The sequence below is a fragment of the Clarias gariepinus genome, chromosome 18 (genome assembly GCF_024256425.1).
Source record: "Clarias gariepinus isolate MV-2021 ecotype Netherlands chromosome 18, CGAR_prim_01v2, whole genome shotgun sequence".
NCBI lineage: Eukaryota > Metazoa > Chordata > Actinopteri > Siluriformes > Clariidae > Clarias > Clarias gariepinus.
In genome coordinates this window covers 6486342-6507701 of record NC_071117.1, presented here as the reverse complement: position 1 = coordinate 6507701, position 21360 = coordinate 6486342, and the positions used below count along the sequence as shown (strand labels likewise).

General features: G+C 34.9%; 1 protein-coding gene across 1 annotated transcript in view; it reads right to left on the bottom strand.

Moving 5' to 3' along the window:
* Nucleotides 1-18871: 18871 nt before the first annotated feature.
* Nucleotides 18872-21360, bottom strand: part of LOC128507007 (adhesion G protein-coupled receptor E3-like) — a 40805-nt gene continuing 38316 nt past the window's right edge. The window contains exon 17 of the mRNA XM_053477622.1: nt 18872-19037. The gene's annotated coding sequence lies outside the window, so the exon portion shown is untranslated. The remainder of the gene's footprint in view (nt 19038-21360) is intronic.

Below are 21360 nucleotides of genomic sequence, written 5' to 3'. Positions count from 1 at the left end.
TTACTCTGAATATAAACAAACAAAATGCAGCTTTTTTTCTCAGAGGTAAACGGGAAAGTGAAGTTGTTCAGCTGTTTAGTGTCACTATGTCATAAACAGTGAAACAACGTGGACTCATCGCTGTGCTTGTTGTAACTGAAAAAAATGCTGCAACTGCTTTAAAGTCTTTCCTCTCCGTGACCGCTGAAATCCGACACACCACGTAAGGTCACGTCTTGACTCATTTGCATACCGACGGTGATTGGATGTTGACTGAGGGCTCAGGGGAGGTGTGTGTGTCTGTGTCTGTGTGTGTGCGCGCCTACTTCTTGTACTTTATAAACATTCTAAATATAAACAAATTACAGCTTTTTTTTCTCAGACGTAAACGGAAAAGTGAAGTTGTTTTGTCACTATGCAAATGTTACACTCAGTGTAGTTACCGAAATCTTTGATTTAGTTCTCATTCAGTGGCGACACATCACTTCCACATTTCCCTCGCTTTTATTACATGAGCATAAACAGTGAAACATTCCGCAGGTTTATAATACACCGCGGCAAAGTAAACCACGTTCCCGCCGATTAGGCGCATGGTCCGTTGCCTAGCAACACTGAACGAAACGAGGCATATTCGTGGTGTTTGCTTCGATTATGACATAGCATAGTTTATTATTTGCTGTGGTAGATCTGATTTTTTAAAACACAATAATGAGTCTTTATATCCTTAGGAGGGGTCATTACATTGTTTTAGAGATAATTTCACGGAAGCTTCTAACAGTATGAACAAACTAATGAATTTTCGCAAAACGTTATAAAATTAAGTACAGCGAAATCCCCAAAATGTTCTTATAAAATATCGCTAATTATCAGCGCCAGAATGAATGGCAAATTATCCATATTTCATTTCATGGAACCATATATATATATATAAACTGCATATACAGTATGGAATGAAACCTGAGTTACTTATACACATGATCCCTTGCGCCATCTGCTGAGAGAAATGAGAATTGCAGGTTGGAAAAGGCAGGAAACGGCATAACCGGCGCACAGCTGTCAGCGATTTTACGTGAATAAGAGCAAAATAGCTTTATACTGGCTTTTACTAGTGCGATTTGGAAAATGTAAGCATACAGGGTGATCAAGCTCACAGAACTAGGAAAAGTCATGAAGGAGGGTCCTGAAATTTGATCGAGAGTGAAGTATTTTTTTTTTACCCCCTTGCTGCACTATGAGCCTGAAAAAGCATCACAAAAGAAGAAACACAAGAGTTTGGTGATGTCAGTCAGTCACTAGCTTTTTGCAGTTATTAAAAGCAAGTGACATTTACAGTGGCATGAAAAGTATTTGCCCTGTCCTGTTTTTTTTTTTTTTTTTTATAATGCAGGTTAATACAAAATGGAGTTTTTAATCGATGATTTCATTTATTAAGGAAAACATGTTGTCCAAACTTACCTGGCAATTACTTTTTTATGGCCAGTGCAAAATATATACAAAAAAACCCCAAAGTTTTCTTTAGAACTCTTTTTGTGTAATTTTTCACACTTAAAAATTGCGATCAATATTTAAATATCAATAAGTTATAGCTAAAATTCTGAACTATGATCTCATATTTTACATCATGTTAAAAATATTTCATCTATAACCAATAATAAAATGAACAAAAAATGAACAAGAAACAAACAAGCAAGCAAAAACTGGTCTTGATGTTACTTTTAGAGAGCTCATTTGATTAAAAATCGTCATTCAATAAGAGAAAACATGGAAAATAATTAACAGACAAGTGATAATGACTGCTTGTTCTATTTAGGTGATTGCTGTTATAAATAACAGTAGATAGAATGAAAAATAGGAAAAAAAGCAGAGAAAAAGGGATAAAATTGAAAGAAAGAAAGAAAGTAAGAAGGAAGAAAGGAAGGAAGAATGGAAGAAAATTATGGATAAAAGATAGACAGAAAACCTCTGAGTGGAGCAGTGGTAAAGTACTCAACCTATCATCTGGCGATTGTTCTATGCAACTCTGCCCAATTAGCTAGAATAGCATTAATTAATTTATTCCCCTACCAATGGTAGCCCATGTATACCCATAGAGATAGATGACCAGTGAGTCGGATCTTGTGCTGAATGTGGAGAATCCAGTAGGAGAATAAGGTCCAACAATGAAAGCCTGAACTTCTGTAAAGATAGTAAAGAAGACCAAGTGAGATCAGGGTGTTTTCTCTTTTTCCAAATCAAATGGTAAATGATTAGAAATGTATCTGTTCTACACTTTAGAAGAAGATGTCTTACCAAGGTTTGGAAGAGAGAAATGGATGTTTCTAGAGGGTTGTTTTTTATTCACCAGAGTATACACCAGCTTCTCATTTAAAGACAATAAACCATTTAGAAAATCTCTTAGATAAGTTTGGTCAAGAGCAAATGTTTCCAAACAAGCTGTAAGGTTCATCATTGAGTTCAAATAACTTTCCTCATCCTACACAACAACCAGAGAGATGCCTAGGGTTATGTGTTGTAAAGAAGCGTTATGAGAAATCTGGTGAAATATCAATTATTAAGTACTAGGAATGCAATAAAGTGATAAATGCACAATGAACCAATGAACTATAAAACAATTATTTATCCTGTTAAATATACCTGGCAACTTTTAAGCAGCTGGAAATCATCATCTGAGAGAGAAAGAAAAAAAGAAGTGCAGTATGTGAGAATTTTAATTCAGCTATCAATTTCACATGAGTGTAAATACAACCAGAACACATGAATCAACTACAAAAAAGCAAAAACAGCACAATTGTGTGAAAAACAAACTTCAAACACATCGCATTCAAACTTCTTATACTGCTCTTTGTTTTCACTTCATGTCTTTATGAAAATGCTTATAAAGTGTTTAATTAGGATGTAATTCAGGTAAATGATGCATAAAAATAATTAAGACTAGGAAGACAAACAAGTATAAAAAAAAAAAAAAAACAGTCCAGAGTCCAGTTTCTTGCAAACTTATGTAAAAGCGCTTTTATTTATTTATTTATTTATTTATAATTTTTTTTATTTATGTACATTATACAATAACCTTTTTAAAAAAATGTTTCTCCGCAGTTCTGTTGATTCTGTAATGGCTTACTTACGGTAAAGTGAAGTTTCACATGCTGTACATAGTGTCAGTAACAGAACAGCTACTCCTGGAGGGGAGACATGGAAAATAATTCATTATTGATATCTGTTACACATATCTACCAGACTTACATACTCATAGTAAGATAAGTTTTATACAATTTCGAGACATATACAGATGCTAGTCATGCAGTATTCTGGTTTTACCACCACACCTCACGGTGGCAGCATTTGGGTTTATGCGTTTGCTGGCGTTTACCGCTGAGTGGCGCTATATAACTATAGACTGACACCTCGGCATCAGTTCATTCTCTCAAGGATTAATGAGCCACACTCCTTTAGAGCTGCACGTAGTAGCGGATAAAAGCAAGTGAAACATTGTAGTTAAACGAATTCATAATCATAGTATTAAAATTACAGTACAAATGTAGAATTTAAATTAAATTAAATCTTATTAGGATCGAATTTAAGCTAAGTAAACCTTAACACAGTGAGCATTTAGATTTTATCATGTATAATTAGAAAAGCTATGCATGTATGTTTTTCGTCATCTTATATTTTGTGTTCTTTAAATTTGTAGTAGATTTATTTACTGAAAAAAACGAAAATTATTACCATAAAAATTAAAACATTGTAAGGTTGTGCTACTGCGTCAGCAGATGTTGATGTGTTTTTGCGTTATTATAAGAATTAAATGCAGTAGGCTGTTATGATTATCATATTGTTCTTTAATAAATAATTAAAACATTTTAACAAATTACATTTTCACATCCCAGCACCCCCGTTGCGCTGTACCACCGCCGCAAGTGAAACATTAAATGGATTTACAATCACAGTAGTAAATTTACAGTACAAATTTAGAACTTAAGTTAAATATAGGTTTTTTAGTTCAATCAAATTTAAGCAAAGTAAATGTTAACAAAGTGAGCATTTATATTTTATCTTGTGTAACACTTGCATAGCCAGAAAACGCATCAGAAAAAAATGGGTGAGTCACAGGTGATGTCAGATTAATGGGCAAAAACTATATAATAAAGCTATATAAGCTACATAGCCTTTATAACACTTTACTTTTATTTAAGTGTACGCACAATGAAGACAAAACGTTATGATGTTGTAAAATAATGAAAGCAAACAGGGATACAGCGCTTTTCTGTATCGGTTTCTGTGAACTTGAGCGCGTCAGAAAAGAAACTCCGTGTATACTCGCCTCACAGACGTGAAAAATATATACTTACAGAAAGCAAAATGTCTGCTTTTATATAAATTAATGGAAAAAAACAGCTTATGTAATTCCTGTAAAACGTGAATTAGTACAGCGCATCCACTGCTGCGGAGATGACGTGATGACATGATCACCTTCATCAAAGCCAAAACCAAGGACATCTACTTATCAATTAATTATTAAAATGGCCAGTCAGTTTCCTTGCTGTTTTCCACGATGCATTTATAATCATTAGTCTACTTCTGCCGGTGCGGTGTTTCTTATCCTCACCCATTTTTTATGTTAGTATATCATGAGTGAAATAAAGCGGCTCACATCGGCGTGCGTTTCGCACAGCCTCGCGAAGACAGCGCTATTTAACGAGTATAAATTTGTGTTTGTTGTATTTCTGATAAAGAAAAATCTCTTATAAATCTCTCATATCAGCGCGCGCGTTCATCTGACTTTAGATCAAAACTCGGTGAAGTGAAAGAGCGCACGCGCGCGCCGCGGGTTCATGCGAGCATTTTACATTCACTAAAAGATTTATTCATAACCACATTTCAGCCATTCACACGCATGCATTGTGCTATGTTGTTGGTACACACTTTCACTTTGCATTTTTTCATTTGCCCTTCAGTCAAAATGCTCCCGATATGAGCCGACACGAGCAGCTTTGTTTCAGTCTTAATATTCATCTATCATAAAGAAAGGCAACATTTGCAAGGCAGACTAAATGTTAAATCAGTACCCCAGAAAAACAACAGAGCACAAATATATAATTGCTTATTATACGCTGCATTTTATAAAAGTGAAACCGCGCGCAATGTGAGCAGTTTTAATTATAAATACAGTAATTAAATAATTATTCAATGGTGTACATAAACAGCAAAAAGCACAATGATTATTATTCTTTTGCTGTTTGGGTTCAGCGTTGAATTATTATTTGAAACAGACGCGCTATGTGTAGATTCATGCCTAGGGCTTCTTTAAAGACGGTTCCACCAACTCATCCATCATTTGTGTTGATATGTAGAGAAGCTCATGACCAATTTATATATACAAAGTATAAAACTAGCTTTTCTTTTTAAAAAAGCTATTTTTTACACTACTAAATAATTAATTAATGTTACATAAAATGTTTTACAAAATATAAACAGATTTGGTAGAGGAAAGTCTCTATGATCAAATGTTATCCATCTTTAAAATAACTTACTTGAGCTATTTTGTTTTCTGTTTCTTTTTTTAACAGCATATAAAACATAAACTTTCATCAATCAGTCAGTGTATCAGCAAGATACTCACCTTTCAGCAGAGGAATCATGCTGTTACGTATTTTAGGTGGAATATTTATGTGTAGTGGTAGTGGAGGCTCTTGTTTACAGAGAAGGTTAGGGAATGAGTTTGGCCCAAATGAAACAGGATGATTCATATGTCTGTTTATATGTATATTATTTGCATTTAGTATTTAAAAATATGATACATCTCTGTTAAAGAGGAAGCGAAGCAAGTTTGCATATGCAAAAATCTAGAGATGAAAGAAATTCAAGATTAGGGTTGGGTGGGAAAAATGTAAATAAAAAAATGCACAGCATGCCTTTAATATGAGGAGATGAAAATGCTGACCCATATACAATATATATATATATATATATATATATATATATATATATACACAGTGTTGTGAAAAACTATTTGCCCCCTTCCTGATTTCTTATTCTTTTGCATGTTTGTCACACTTAAATGTTTCTGCTCATCAAAAACCTTTAACTATTAGTCAGAGATAACATAGTTGAACACAAAATGCAGTTTTTAAATTAAGGTTTACGTTATTAAGGGAGAAAAAAAACTCCAAATCTACATGGCCCTGTGTGAAAAAGAGATTGCCCCTCTTGTTAAAAAATAACTTAACTGTGGTTTATCACACCTGAGTTCAATTTCTGTAGTCACCCCCAGGCCTGATTACTGCCACCCCTGTTTCAATCAAGAAATCACTTAAATAGGATCTACCTGACACAGAGAAGTAGACCAAAGACACCTCAAAAGTTAGACATCATGCCAAGATTCAAAGAAATTCAGGAACAAATGAGAACAAAAGTAATTGAGACCTATCAGTCTGGTGAAGGTTATAAAGCCATTTCTAAAGCTTTGGGACTCCAGCGAACCACAGTGAGAGCCATTGTCCACAAATGGCAAAAACATGGAACAGTGTTGAACCTTCCCAGGAGTGGCCGGCCGACCAAAATTACCCCAAGAGCGCAGAGACAACTCATCCGAGAGGCCACAAAAGACCTAGGACAACATCTAAAAGTTCTGACCTGAATCCTATTGAGATGTTGTGACATGACCTTAAAAAGCCGGTTCATGCTAGAAAACCCTCAAATAAAGCTGAATTACAACAATTCTGCAAAGATGAGTGGGCCAAAATTCCTCCAGAGCGCTGTAAAAGACTTGTTGCAAGTTATCGCAAACGCTTGATTGCAGTTATTGCTGCTAAGGGTGGCCCAACCAATTATTAGGTTCAGGGGGCAATTACTTTTTCACACAGGGCCATGTAGGTTTGGATTTTTTTCTCCCTAAATAATAAAAACCATCATTTAAAAACTGCATTTTGTGTTTACTTGTGTTATCTTTGACTAATAGTTAAATGTGTTTAATGATCAGAAACATTTTGTGTGACAAACATGCAAAAGAATAAGAAATCAGGAAGGGGGCAAATAGTTTTTCATACCACTATATATATATATATATATATATATATATATATATATATATATATATATATATATATTTATTTTACTTATTACATTTACTAAATTTTCTGTGCATGAGAATGTGTGAGCCTAGCCCTGTAATTGTAGAAACCCAGAGAGCTTCATTTTGACTTTATTAATAACATTATGTTCTTATTGTGTCATAGAATATCGGCAAACAAAAAAGCTTAGCAAACTGGAAAATAACAAAATAGAAACAGGAATGAAACCCAAGACAGACAGACAGCATGAGAGACAGAAACTGCAAAATTTGGAACAACAACAAAAAAATATCACAATAAGTATTTTAAAGCAAACAAAAGCCCTGAACATAAAAGACTAATGCAGTGTCTCATGCTGTCTGCAGGACGGTAGACCACTGCTGCATTGTCCAGGTCACTTGGTCGTGTGCCCACTGCAAACGTTCACGGTGGCGGTGTCTTGATGTCAGTGGAGTCATCTGCAACAGTCGTCTGGCATTCAAGCCAAAGCGGTGGAGTCAGTTGCAAATGGTTTGTCTGGAAACAAAGAAAAACTTCACATATGTGATAACCTGGTCATTCAGCATTCAGTATATTCAGGTTGTCAGCCATCTTCATAACGTTGCTGAGTCTAGACCTGAGCAGATCATAACAGATCATAACACTGTCTCCAGAGGCTTGTAGAGTGGACACTATGCATGATAGCTACATCACTTTATGCACTGGTAACACTTTATAATAACTGCACACTATGAAGCATTTGTTAAGCATGACTAAATACCTTGTTCATCATTTAGAAAGCATCGCTTCCATATTAATTGTCATTAGCAACCACTTTATAAATGCCATTATAAATGCTTTAGTATTGATCACAAAGCATATTTATAATGTCTTTGATAACTGCATTCACAATGCTTTATTAATGATCAATTAATATTTTTCGAAGAAGTATTAAATTACATATAAACCAGTTATGGAGAGGTTGTGAGTGGTTCATAAGATCATTTAAAAAGTGTAGGTACATAACTAATAAACTATTTAAATGTGCATCTAGTTGTTTAGACACACTGATTCTGTGTTAACAAATGCTGATATCACACATCCCTGATATACATCATGAATTACTTAGATAGTTAAAAATCATTTAGTACTTGCTAGGTAACTATTGTTGTGAGCTAATCTAAAGTGAGGACTACTTATGTTTTGTAAAGCATTTACAAGGGAGATTTAAAGGCTCAGTTATGGTCTCAGCAGAAAAAAGGAAACATAAAGAACAAACAAATATTTATTACAAAGTATGTAACTTTAACTCAATACTTGATATGAAATAAAAAAATTACCAAAATGAAAACTACCAAATGAAAAATATAAAAAAATGTTACCATAGTGAAAAGGTTTCTTGCAAAGGTAAACATGGTCGTAAAAAAGTGCAAAAAAATTCCACATAAAAACAGTTTGGGAAAATCCAAATCAATTCTACATTTCAAACTCAAGAATTAAATTAAAAACAAATACAGTATACTCAACAGATGATTAAAAATATATATGTTTGTGTTTATATATATATATATATATATATATATATATATATATATATATATATATATATATATATATATATGTTTAACTTTGAAAAAAGGTTTCTTGCAACAGTTAACTTGGCTGAGCAAGAATTCAATGCAGAGTCTAAAAGAATGCAAAATTGTAAACTTCCAAAAAACTCAAAAAATAAAATAGGGGTTAGCAATCTGATTTTAAAAATATAATTCTGTAAAATGTAAATATTGCTTAATTAAAATAGTCCAGTCCAAACACAGAAGTGCCAAAATACTACAAATAGAATCTGTACAAATACAACAATAATATAGTAAAATTAAATTTAACTACCTGCATACCAACTTTAAAACATTAGAGAACATCATATAGTGGATGAGTTTTCACTCATTGTACCAGTTTAATGTAAACTCAGTTCACTTTTTTTTTTTAAGGTAGCAGCTTCCCAGAAGCCTTAAAGGTTTTGATGGTATCCTCTATAGCTGGATCCTCCGGAATGGCAGCACCACACTGTGTGGCAAACACACCAAGTTTAACTTGACTGTTGTGGTTTTTAAGGAGTTCCTAAAATTTTTCAGGTGCGGCGATGTATACAGCTCTGCTATTGGAGCAGTGACCACCACTGTGTTCTGGTCCACCCCAACATGTTTGAAAGCAGCTGACATGGTCCCTTCTTTACTAAAGTGCCGAAGAATTTTCTTGTATCGGCCACCACTTGATGTGGGTTTTGAGCTGTAATTTAGAGAAAATATTAGCATTTGGTTTTAATATGCTTGCTTATTCTTCAACTGAAACATTGTTTTTATCTACAGTATGATACATTCTACAAAGTTCAGAGCAGATTTATTAGTTTTTTCTTTAAAGTACTTCAGCTATCAAATAATATTTCTCTTAAGGGTAGTTGATGTAGTTTGCTGTAACTTCTTCCAGAATTAAGTAATCATGCAGAAAAAAACTGCCAATATAGAAACACTTGTACAGCAGTCATATGCAGTGGCATACTTAAAACACCGTTAGTGGAAAAGGGTGAAAATAACATTCTAACCTCACTGACATGTCTTTGCTTTTATTTTCTTTGACTTCTTTCCATACTTTTTCCTTTTGATTCTCATCTCTTTCCTTTTCTTTCTTTTCTTTTTTCTGTCCCCATCTGATGAGGATGTCTTAGAGGAGGAGGGAGACATAATAGTAGAGGAAGATTCAGATGAGCTGTCACTAGAGGAATTTGAAGACAAGGGTATTGCCTGGATGGAACCTGTGGCCTCTCTTTTAAGATCTGTTCAAATAAATACATATACATACATAAGGCTCAGAGCTAGCAGCAATAGCACACAGGACCACAAAGATAAAATCACATAATGAGACAACTGTACTATCATTTGAATAGATGTTGTGTGATGGGAGACTAACCTGATGCCATTTGCTATTTTAGATAGTCTCGCTCCTTGGTCAGCTCATCAATCTTCTCCTTTTGACACTCCAATCTCAGCTTACACATCTCCAACTTGTGGAATTTTCTTTTGTCTGCCAGCTGTGCAGTGGGGGCCATGGACATACCTAATTAAAAATAATTGTACATCATTCAATAAATGAAGATGGTTTTATTATCTCTAATGTTGTCTAACAAACTTTCATACCGTCCTTCCCTGTACATTAAGAGAATTAAAATCATCATTACACACATCACCTGTTAACAGGCAGGTGCGAACTTATGACCTTATGCTACCCATCACCCATAATTCGCGCCACATAAACAATATACTCACCGCTAGTGCCACATGACGGCCGTGTCATCTAGTGTTTCCGTGTTCAAGTTGGCATTCCTCTTGGCCCGGGTCCGCACACCTTTTCGACTTTGCTCGGAGTTCTCCATGGCATAAATGCACGACTTTGATATTCCTTCCGTCCGCTGATGACGTTTAAAAGCAGGAGTTAAACTTTGTCCAACCATGATTACGTATAAAAGCGGGAGCGCGATTTCTCCCGCCCACCAGCTCACAAACTACCTGGACGTCAGTATAAATTCACCACCTTCTACAGCAATTATTTAAGTTTATTTTGTTAAAAATGAGCAGATTAAACTGCTTAAGAAGCTTATTAATGAGTGCAGTTCCATCAAAAACACACTGAAGCTGATCAAATGGCTTCAAAAAATGAAACTGCTAAAAAGAAAAATTAAATGCAAAATATGCCACCAGAACATGAAATTGAAGAAAAGGACAGTGGAGCTCAATATGCTTGGCAGGAAATATATAATAAATTAATAATAATAAATGCATATGTAAAATAAATTGCAACACTTGCTGTGTGTGATAATGTTGGTGGTCATTGAGGAAAAACTCAGTTCTTCCAGGTTTTAAAAATCTGTTAGACAGTTTTTAATCCAATTACAGTAATTTCCTTTAAGCTCCTCGAGATCCCCATTCCATTTAGCTGAATTAGCTACCGACCTTTCCCGATGTTTTCCCATTTAAAATTGTAGTCTTTACCAGTTCAAGTCCAAGTGTAGTGACCAACCCAATTGAGCTGTTAACAATGGAAAAAAATTCGTAGCGACATGAAAACAGCTGCAACACATTTTGACAAAACCAATATGAGCAATATGGACATATCGACATAACATCTCAATAACTGGTTGTTAAGGAATTTAACAATATTCTACTGAGGCCTAAATAAATCATAATAAAACCAGTAATGACAGTACGATTATAAAGGGAAATTAAAATGACGCTGCTGACTATTATGAACAGAGGTGCTAACAATATGATAATGACCTCATTATGCTATGCTATGTTTTTTTTTGTATTTGTTGTTGTTTTTTGTGATTTGAGTTTATTATGACTGGAATAAAGCTGCTCACGTAGCATGCACTTGCACTTTGCAAAAGGCAGCATTAATTTAGCGAGTATGTATTTAAGTTTAGTGAAACTAAAAAGGCCAAACAGAAAAAAAAGTGGCCTGGACCTGTTTTTTTTTCTGCATATAATTATTAATTTTACATTTCAGTCCGCTTTGCAAAGGTTGCCACTCTTTATGAGTGTAATAAAGCCTTTCATATCAATTTTAGAAAGTGCAACCAGTGTGAGCAGCTTTTATTCAGTCTTAAATTCACAACCACATTTCTTGATTAAATTAAAATGTAATTTTTGGTGTACTTTTAATATTATGTCATCCTAGATTATAATGCTAATAATAGTACATAAATAATAGTGTCCAAATAAACTATGTAGTACATTATAAAAAATATATATATAAATAAATAAATAAATAAATGCACTGGTAAACTCAGCAACATCTCACTCACTCATTCGCTGTACTGCTTATCCTGTAAAGGGTCGTGGTAGACCTGGGGACTCGGACACAAAGCAATGTACACCATGGATAGGGTGCCAATCCATCATGGGCCACAGAAGCACTTACTTATTATTTGTTTGTTTATTTGTCTTCCCTCAACTTACAGACTTTCCACAACATTAAAATGATTTATATACAGTAGAAGTACAATGTGATGTTCATTAACAAACATGGCATGTTTCTGTTCTACTTCATTACAGTATTAATTTGTGTTAGGAGGTTTGCTTAACACGTGTTAAGAGTTGTTTGATTTGTTTTGACTTCTGACATCTAAAAGCTTAATGTCGTCAAAATCTTTTGTAGTGGCTGGGTGTCAGAAGCTGCACAATTCACACAGGCACTTCCTGTAGTTCTGTCTGATCTAGAGGATAAAGAAGTATAGCAGTTTAGACCCTGCTGGTATTGACAAGTTAAATTAGTAGGAGCACCCTCTAGGCCATCATTTATTATTACCAGTGGGGTGACCTTAGAATTTTTGAATATTTCGGGCGATTTTGCAGAAGATCCCTAGAAAACCTTCAATCGAAGCTGCCAACTGCTTCAATTAGTCACGTTTACTACATATATGTTCTTAATTACTTTCCTAAACAATAATTTTCTTAAATTTCGTTTTTTAATATATTATTCAAGACCTAAATGAGTTACATGATTGGTTTTCAGATAAGCACTGACCACTTGAATGAGGAGACAGTGGACGAGGAAGATGAAGGTGCCCTGCTGGGAGTTGAGGAACAGGAAGACATTGTATAAAACCCCATTAACATCTGCGACATACAGGAATATCCAGTAACTGCAGAGAATGCAAAACTGGGCCAGACTTATAAACATCACCCGCGTTATGAGACTTGTATCGCTGGTGTAGCTGTCACCTATTTTTTGTTTGTTATAAATGGTGTGTAATATTTAACTTTGTATTTTGAATCGTTCATTTGATTTATATGATAATATGAAAAAAGTGCCACCTACAGGAGAAAACCAGTAGCGCTACACTAACCAGCCATGTGTTTTTATTAGCTGTGTGTACACAAAAGACATGAGGTTGCGAGTGTGTCGAGCATGCAAGATAAATTAAAGTGGTGTTTAAAATGTATCTGTTAATGTCTCCTGAATCCTGATTAGAAGGCACACGGTATGTTTGTTTATATTTTGATTATCATGCGGTTATAGCTGGTGTTAGTCTTCTGCAAGTTTTTGTTTTTCAAGTGTTTAAGAGTGAATATCATGACGATGATTGTGTAGATGTAAAGAATCATGTTTGACTAGACAGGGCAAAGGAAAAAAATATATTAAACAGCTGTTGTAAATATCACATACAATAATACAGATGTGGACTGTAGTAATACTTACTGCAACAACAACAAGTACTGGAATGTCCAAGATCATGTCTGTCTCTCTAGTTCCCCAGCACCTATAAAGAAAAAAATTATAACACTATATCTCCTTTTAACAATAAAATTTGTCTTCTACTTCTGCTTTTTAAAGTCTTTATAACAGCTCTAATCTGAGGTGCTGTTTGTTAATTGGTGATTTCTGAAGCTGGTAAATTTAAATAAACTTCTCCTCTGCAGCAGGAGTAAAGTTTTGGTCTCGCTTTCCTGGGACATTCTTAATGAGAGACAGTTTCATCATGGTGATTGATCCGTTTTCATGGGTTGGCCCTTGACAATATAGCTACAAAACAGTTGACCTTCATTTTCTAAAATAACAATTGACTGTTGTTGCTGTTATTACTTAATTACCTAATGCTGTATGTGTCATTTCATAGTTTTGAAAATATTGTTCTAGAGTATTGTTCTAGAATGTAGAAAATTAATTCCAACCTCTGTGTTTTCAATGATACTGTATATATACAGGTAGTCCCTGACTTACGAACGAGCTCTGTTCCATCAGTCTTATTTGTTATTACAGTAAGTCAGACAAGGTGAATCTTATATGCCGTTGGTACGAATATACAATGTACAGCATACTAATCCACTTGACTAAATCTGTCCCCTTTCCCCACACTGCAATCATGTGGCCAAAGACCATAACCGCACCTAAGGTAATGAATCTCAGACATTCTCAGACATTAATTTTTCGTCTAAATATTTGAATACTAAATGTATTGCTATAAGTAATTTATATATATATATATATATATATATATATATATATATATATATATATATATATATATAAATTACTTATAAATTACTTATAGCAATAAATTTAGTAGCAATAAATTTAGTCTGGCCCAGTTTATATATATATATATATATATATATATATATATATATATATATATATATATATATAATGTTATTCAAGAAATATATAAAAAAATATTCTTCCACTTTTTCCCCATGCTTACTCATCATTATATGAATTTTGCAGAAACACAACAGCACACATGATCACTGCTGCCAGCAGAGTGAGGTACCCGATCAAATGTAACCGTTTCCAACAAATTTTTTTTGGTTTGATCTGACTTGAAAGGTTTACAGCACGTAGCAAGAGCAACACACTCTCAATGAACATCCACACAAAAGTAGAAAAAAAGAAGTATCGTCGGATGCCTGTCATAACTGCACAGGCTTGCTGAGAAAAAAAAAAGAAAGAAAAGAAAAACTAAGTTAAACTCAGGTTTTAAGAAATTTGGGATCATTCAAGTATCATTTTAAGATGTGATGAGGTGTATAGAGGTGAAAACAGCACTCACTGGTGGTTGTAGATGGAGGCGGAAAAGAGGTTTGAGCAGGTCAAGAAGGTGAAAGAGCAGGAGGTTCAAACATAGGTTTATTAGAGCAGTTGTGGTATCAGTTGTGTTTCGTAAGAAAAATGTAAATGTTAGTAGACACAATGTTAGGAAGACAACTCCAACTCCATGAGCAATGGTCTTGTTTAAGACTGCGTTACATTGCAGGGACACCATGACTCCAAATAGTCTCTAAAATAGTTTCTATTGTTTTGAAATAGATTTTTTTAAAAGTTTGAAGATATTGTTTATACAATGTAGTTTATCAATTCAAAGTTTGAGATGTCTACATACAGTAGAATGTATACATGACTGTCTACTAAACTTATAATAATGATAAAATTAACAAGATCTTAGCCACATGTGTAATGTGTAATCATTTTTATCATAATCTTTGCAGTTGTATTCTATGACTTGTCCTCCTTAAGTGTTGGGTAAAAAAAGTTCTTTAAGGAGTCTTTTCTACATGAAATCATGTAGGAAAGGAATCATGTAGGAATCATGTTCAAACCCCCTATAAATTGTCAAGACTTCCTACATGCTCATATTCATGGACATGCAACCCATTGTCAGACTTTTTCATTAATGTGGTGTGAGCTCATTTGCATTTGAACCTAGTTTTCTCTTAGTGAGTCCTTTGAGCTTTTCCTAGTATATGGTTAAGAGCAAACATTTTTTTATGTTTTATTTAATGAGTTTTATTTTGCTAAACGCTCTCTTTTCTCAAATCACTCTTACTGGTAATGCGATTGGCCAAGGGTTTAAAATGTATCATTTTTACAATAAGACAAGGGGAATTGGGTTCTTAGATGATACGTTGAAATGTGATTTAATTAAAATACATTTTATCTATACGAAGATGTAAAAAAAAAAAAAAAAAGATCTGTAACTAGCTGTGCCCGCAACTTTGTTTGTGTGGAATTTAATTCTACACTCATTAGCACATTTTAAAATGCGTCTGCTGATTTTTGGAATTAACTACAATTTTTATGTTACAATGAAGTACATGAAATTAATATTTCAAAACATCTTCAATGTACAGACACGCCCACTTATTATTAAACCCACAGTTTTATTAAACATATAGATAAAATGACATTGTTGGCAACTTACTTTGGTACAAGAGGAATACAACATTTGTTATTATGGGTAAATTATAAACTTTGGCTTATTAACAATAACTCCTCTTAATCACACCATCCCTTCACCACAACTATTTAATTCTTTACATAAGATACTGTACACGTTCATTAAATTCATAAAAATCAATATGTCCTTCCATGTTTATTAAAAAAACAAATGTAGTATCTTTTCCCATTAGTACGTTTGATTCGTTGTCATGCTGGGCATTTTTATGGTTAATCTTTTTCATGTTTTAAAACCATTTTAAAAATTGTCTAATCGAGATTGTAAATGTATACAGGTAGTCCCCGACTTACAAACCAGTTCCGTTCTGGGAGCATGTGTATAAATCAGATTTGTTCTTACTGTAAGTCCGACAAAGTGAGTCTTATATGCCTTTGACATGAATTTACAATGTAAAGCATACCAATCCATTTGACTAAATCTGTCCCCTTTTCCCACAAAGCTTTACAAGACAGCTTTACAGGACAGACATTTTATACATTCATCATTTTATACATTCACTTACACACTGAAAATATTGTATATAATTGCAAATATTGGTATCTGGTGCACTGCAGTGTCTATTTATTTATTTATTTATTTATTTATTTTTACAATACACATGAGCTACTTCCGTGATTTATTCACATCTATGAATATTCCTATTCTATTACAACCACGGTCCATTCGTATCTGTGAAAATCCGCAGCTCGAATGTTCATAAGTCGGGCACTACCAGTACATATGAATGGTTATTTTTTATTATTTTTTAATGCATATGAAGCAATATGAACACTTCACTCAGTACGTTTACAGTACATGCACAGTTAAGAGGAGATATAGTTAAAGCTCGACTAGGCTGTTTAACTGGATTAATGTCCCTCTTGGTGACCTAGAACATCACAGATCCAAACATTAGACAAACAAGTTAGTTAGCAGCTAACTGGTAGCATGTTGAGTGGTGACAACAGACAACTTTACAGTGGTGTACACTTCATATGTGCTTCACGTTTTACTTTTTGCGTAAATAAGATGCAACTTTTAAGGTTATGGTGACTAATGTCACATGCCGTGTTGTTAGTGGCGTGATCAATTTCTGTCTTTGATTGAGGTATATGTGTGGGAGTAGCTTGACTCCAAACTGCATTATCTGGGTGTGTTAGTCCGACTTGAACTAACACTACGTCATTCAAACATACTGAGTGAGGAATGTGCTCATAGGAATAGAAGGTAGAAATATCACGTAAATTTTTTTTTATAAAAAGTCAGATGAATCAACAACCAGAATTACATTATCTTTTGCAATCTTTCCACAGACAAAATTAAAGAAAATATTCCACCACCAAAAAAAATTATTTTTTTTTTATTCTGATGAGTGATGTACAGTATATTGCATACAATATTTCTGGTCACTATTACTGGCACCGCTGGTTAAGATGTGTTCTTAGGCTTGTAATAAATGATTTTTTTATTTAAACATAATCAAACCACAATGCAATCCAACTTTTAACTTTTTTAAGTACAATCATTCAGTGGGGGGGGGGGACCCAGATTAGGATTTTTTAATGAAATCATGTGTGCCACAATTATTGTCATGGCAGATGTTAATACTTCGTACAACCCCAAGACAGAATTTAATCTCCTTCTATAACATTTTACAAGATTGAAGAAAACAGATAGAGGGTTCTTTGACCATTCCTTTGATCATAGATTCTAGATCATCCAGAGTCCTGGGTCCTCTCTCATCCACTCTCCTCTTCAGCTCACCCCACAGGTTTTCAATTGGTTTTAGGTCTGGGGACTGAGATGGCCATGAGAGGAGCTTGATTTTGTGTCTGTCGAGCCAATTTTGTGTAGATTTTGCCAAACATTTTGGGTCATTATACTGTTTAAAAAACCAATGACGACCCATCTTCAGCTTTCAGACAGAGGCCATCGGGTTTTGATTGAAAATGTCTTGGTATTTCAAAGAGTTCATGATGCCATGCAGCCTAACAAGGTTCCCAGGACCTTTGGAAGAGAAACAGCTCCACCATACTTCACAGTGGGCATGAGCTGCTTTTCCTCATACTCATCTTTTGTTTTACACCAGACCCAGACAATGTTTTTTTTTTCCCCCGAAAAACTCTATCTTAGTCTAATCTGACTACAGCACATGGTCCCAGGTGAAGTCCCAGCAACTGCAGACATTTATGTTTGTGATAAATGTGTGGGTAAGAATTTTCCTTGCATGCCTCCCAAACAGCTTGTTGGCATGTACTGTAGATTGTGTCCGATGGTTGTTATGGAGACTTTGCGACCCCAAGCTGCCACTTTTTGATGCAGTTCTCTAACGGTAAGGTTTGGAGATTTTTTTTTTTTTTTTTTTTACTTCTCTTTCCGTCCTCCTCACTGTGCGTGGTGGCATGATAAACTTGGGTCCTTAACCAGCCTTGTTTATCACTGTTCCAGTTGTTTTAAACTTCTTAATGATCACTCTGACTGTAGATATGGACGAGTTTAGGTGAGTGGCTGTTTTCTTGTGTCCACTGCCTGACAAAGGTCGAGACACATCTGCCTTACTTAAATGGAGTGTTCTCTTCTCTTTCTCATGTTGAGGAGTAGATAAGAGAAATAGGCCTCTGTCTATTTGTACCTGGATGTCATTTTTATACCTCGGGGAAACAGGAAGTCATGAATTAAAAGTTTCTAGATATTCTGATCAACTTTATAAACTACAGTAAAAATTACAAAAATGCTTCATTTACATTTAGTTTATCGGAATTGTTAGGGGTGCCGAAAATTGTGTCACAGATGATTTTATAAAACCAATAATTTTTTAGTCATGGATTAAAAAAAAAAAAAAAGAAACCAATTAACTTAAGTTAAAGATTAGATTTTTCTACAATTTGCAATGTGAGATTAGGTTTCTGCAATAAAATTGTATTTATTAGAAGCCTAAGAACACATCTTAACCAGGCGTGACAATAATAGTGACCATATCTATCTATCTATCTATCTATCTATCTATCTATCTATCTATCTATCTATAAGCATATATTTGTGTGTCTGTATAATGAGTAGGAATTTCTGAGGGGTCTTTTGTTTGCCTTTTACTGGATGGAGGCTAGAAACCTATTAAATCAAATGCAGCATTAACAGAAATATTTTCTATCATTGTTCCATATGACAGGATGAATCATGGAGAGAAGAAATAGTTGATGTGGTGGCCTTTCATACCACAAAAGACATGGTGCACATTCACTCTGTCAAAGAAGAAAAGGAGAAAAAAACATTCATTATATTCTGAAAAAAACAGCACCATCTGTAACAAATAATACACACAAGAATTCTACAATAGGTGTTTAAGTCAAAGTGGGGTTTTTGATTGTGCAAAATAACAGAACACAGTTCTAGAGTACAAAGTCCTATATAATCCCCTGCAACACTAATGCACTCATCCCAGAGTTTCACTAGTATGGAGTCCCTAAAGGGACATGGATAGAAAAAAAATACTTTGGAGGAAAAAACATTTCCACCTTGAAAAGAAAAAGCCAGGCAAAAAGAAAAAAAAAAAAAATGCCAGGCAAAAAACTGCTTTGTAGCAAAACAGAGTTTTATTATATTTTCAGGACAGGAACACAAGCAGCAGCAACTTCAGTCTTTTTCTCCAGGTACTTCCACGCACCCTCTCAGTGTAACTACTAGTGGTCAGATTAGTACTGGCAACTCAAATACATTCTATCACAACATCCCCTTTCCTTTAGACGTAAAGAACAAGTTATTCCAATGAGTTATGTAAACGTATAGATGAAATAACCCTTGAACAAACACTGTATAAATTATAAGACTTAATACAGAAAATGACAATGTAGAATTATTTACATTGAGCAGTCACAATCAACAAACCGCTTTTTTTCTTTTGTTTTCTTCTTTTTTTTTTTTTTTTACTTAAATTGACGCAGTGACTGTGGGATAACAATCCTGTTCTGTCTCAGCAGAAGTCCGTTGACCACACTCAGCTCTGTTCTGATGTTACAGTACTGGGCACATTCACCTCTGGACCAGCAACATTCAGATGCGTAATGACCTGTTGCAAGCAACTGTCTTTCTTAGTCTCCATTACAATTTGCTGGAGCTTTGCGTCTGTGACTGGAAGAGTTTCAACAACCATACTCACATGCTGGATCACATCAGCGTTTATGGAGCTTTCAGTATGTTTTTCACTCAGTATCGCAGCCCTGGACAGAGCATCTGCCAGAACAATGTACTTTCCTTGAGTGTAGACTAGCTCAATTTCATAGCTCTGCAGTTGCATCATCAAATTCTGAATTCTTGGAGACATCTGATTCAGGTTCTTCTTGATGATAGCTATTAATGGTTTGTGATCAGTCTCTGCCACAAATGTCGGTAACCCATACACATAGCTATGAAACTGTTCCACTCCATAAACCAAGCCCAAGCATTCTTTTTCTATCTGTGCATACCGACACTCTGTGGGAGTCATCGTTCTTGAGGCATATGCAACTGGCCTCCAATTTTCTCCTTCTGCCTGCAAAAGCACAGCACCCAGACCATCTTTGGATGCATCTGTCAATATCTTTGTTCTTTTTGATGGGTCAAAAATGTCAGAAATGGCTCTGAGGTGAGGAGAGTTTTTAGCCTTCCTCATTCTTGTTCATGATCGTCTGTCCACTTGAACTCGCTTTTCCCACATAACAGTTCTCTCAAGTGCACCGTTTTTAAAGACAAGTTCGGTATAAACTTTTCAACAAAATTGATCATCCCCATCACTCTTAATACAGCTTTTTTGTCCTTGGGTCTGGGCATTTGGAGAATTGCCTGAACTTTACTTTTATCTGGTTTACACCTTTTTCTGACAGCTTGTCTCCTAGAAGCGTTATTTCCTTGGCTCCAAACTGGCATTGGACCTCATTTAATGCCCTCAATTATGTGTTCCATAGCTCTGTGAAACACTTCAGGAGCGGAGGAAATTCCAAACGGCATCTTTAAAAAGGAGTATCGACCAAAGGGTGTGTTAAATGTGCAATACCTTGTGCTGTCCTTATGTAGTTTCAGCTGCCAAAAGCCTTGAGATGCAGCCAGCTTTGTAAAGAGCTTGGCTCCTGCCATCTCGCTTATGATCTCTTCTCGTGTCGGAATTTGATAATGTTCTCTTTGAATGTTGGAATTTAAATCCTTTGGATCCATACACACGCGTAGCTCACCACTGGCTTTTTTCCACAGACACCATTGAATTGACCCACTCAGTAGGCTCCTCCACTTTTTCGATGACTCCCATCGATGTCATTCTCTCCAACTCTTGTCTCAGTTACTCACGAAGAGGTGCAGGAACCCGTCTTGGGGCATGGACTACTGGCTGTGCATCTTTTTTTAACTGTATTTTGTAGGTGAAGGGTAATATTCCAAATCCTTCAAAGATGTCTGGAAACTGTGCCACTATATTTTTCACAGTGTCCTTTGTCTCTCCACTATTTATGATGTATACCCTTTTTACCAGACCTAGGTCTTCACATGCCTTGTCTCCCAACACCAAATCATGTCCACTTGGAACAACCACAAACATGA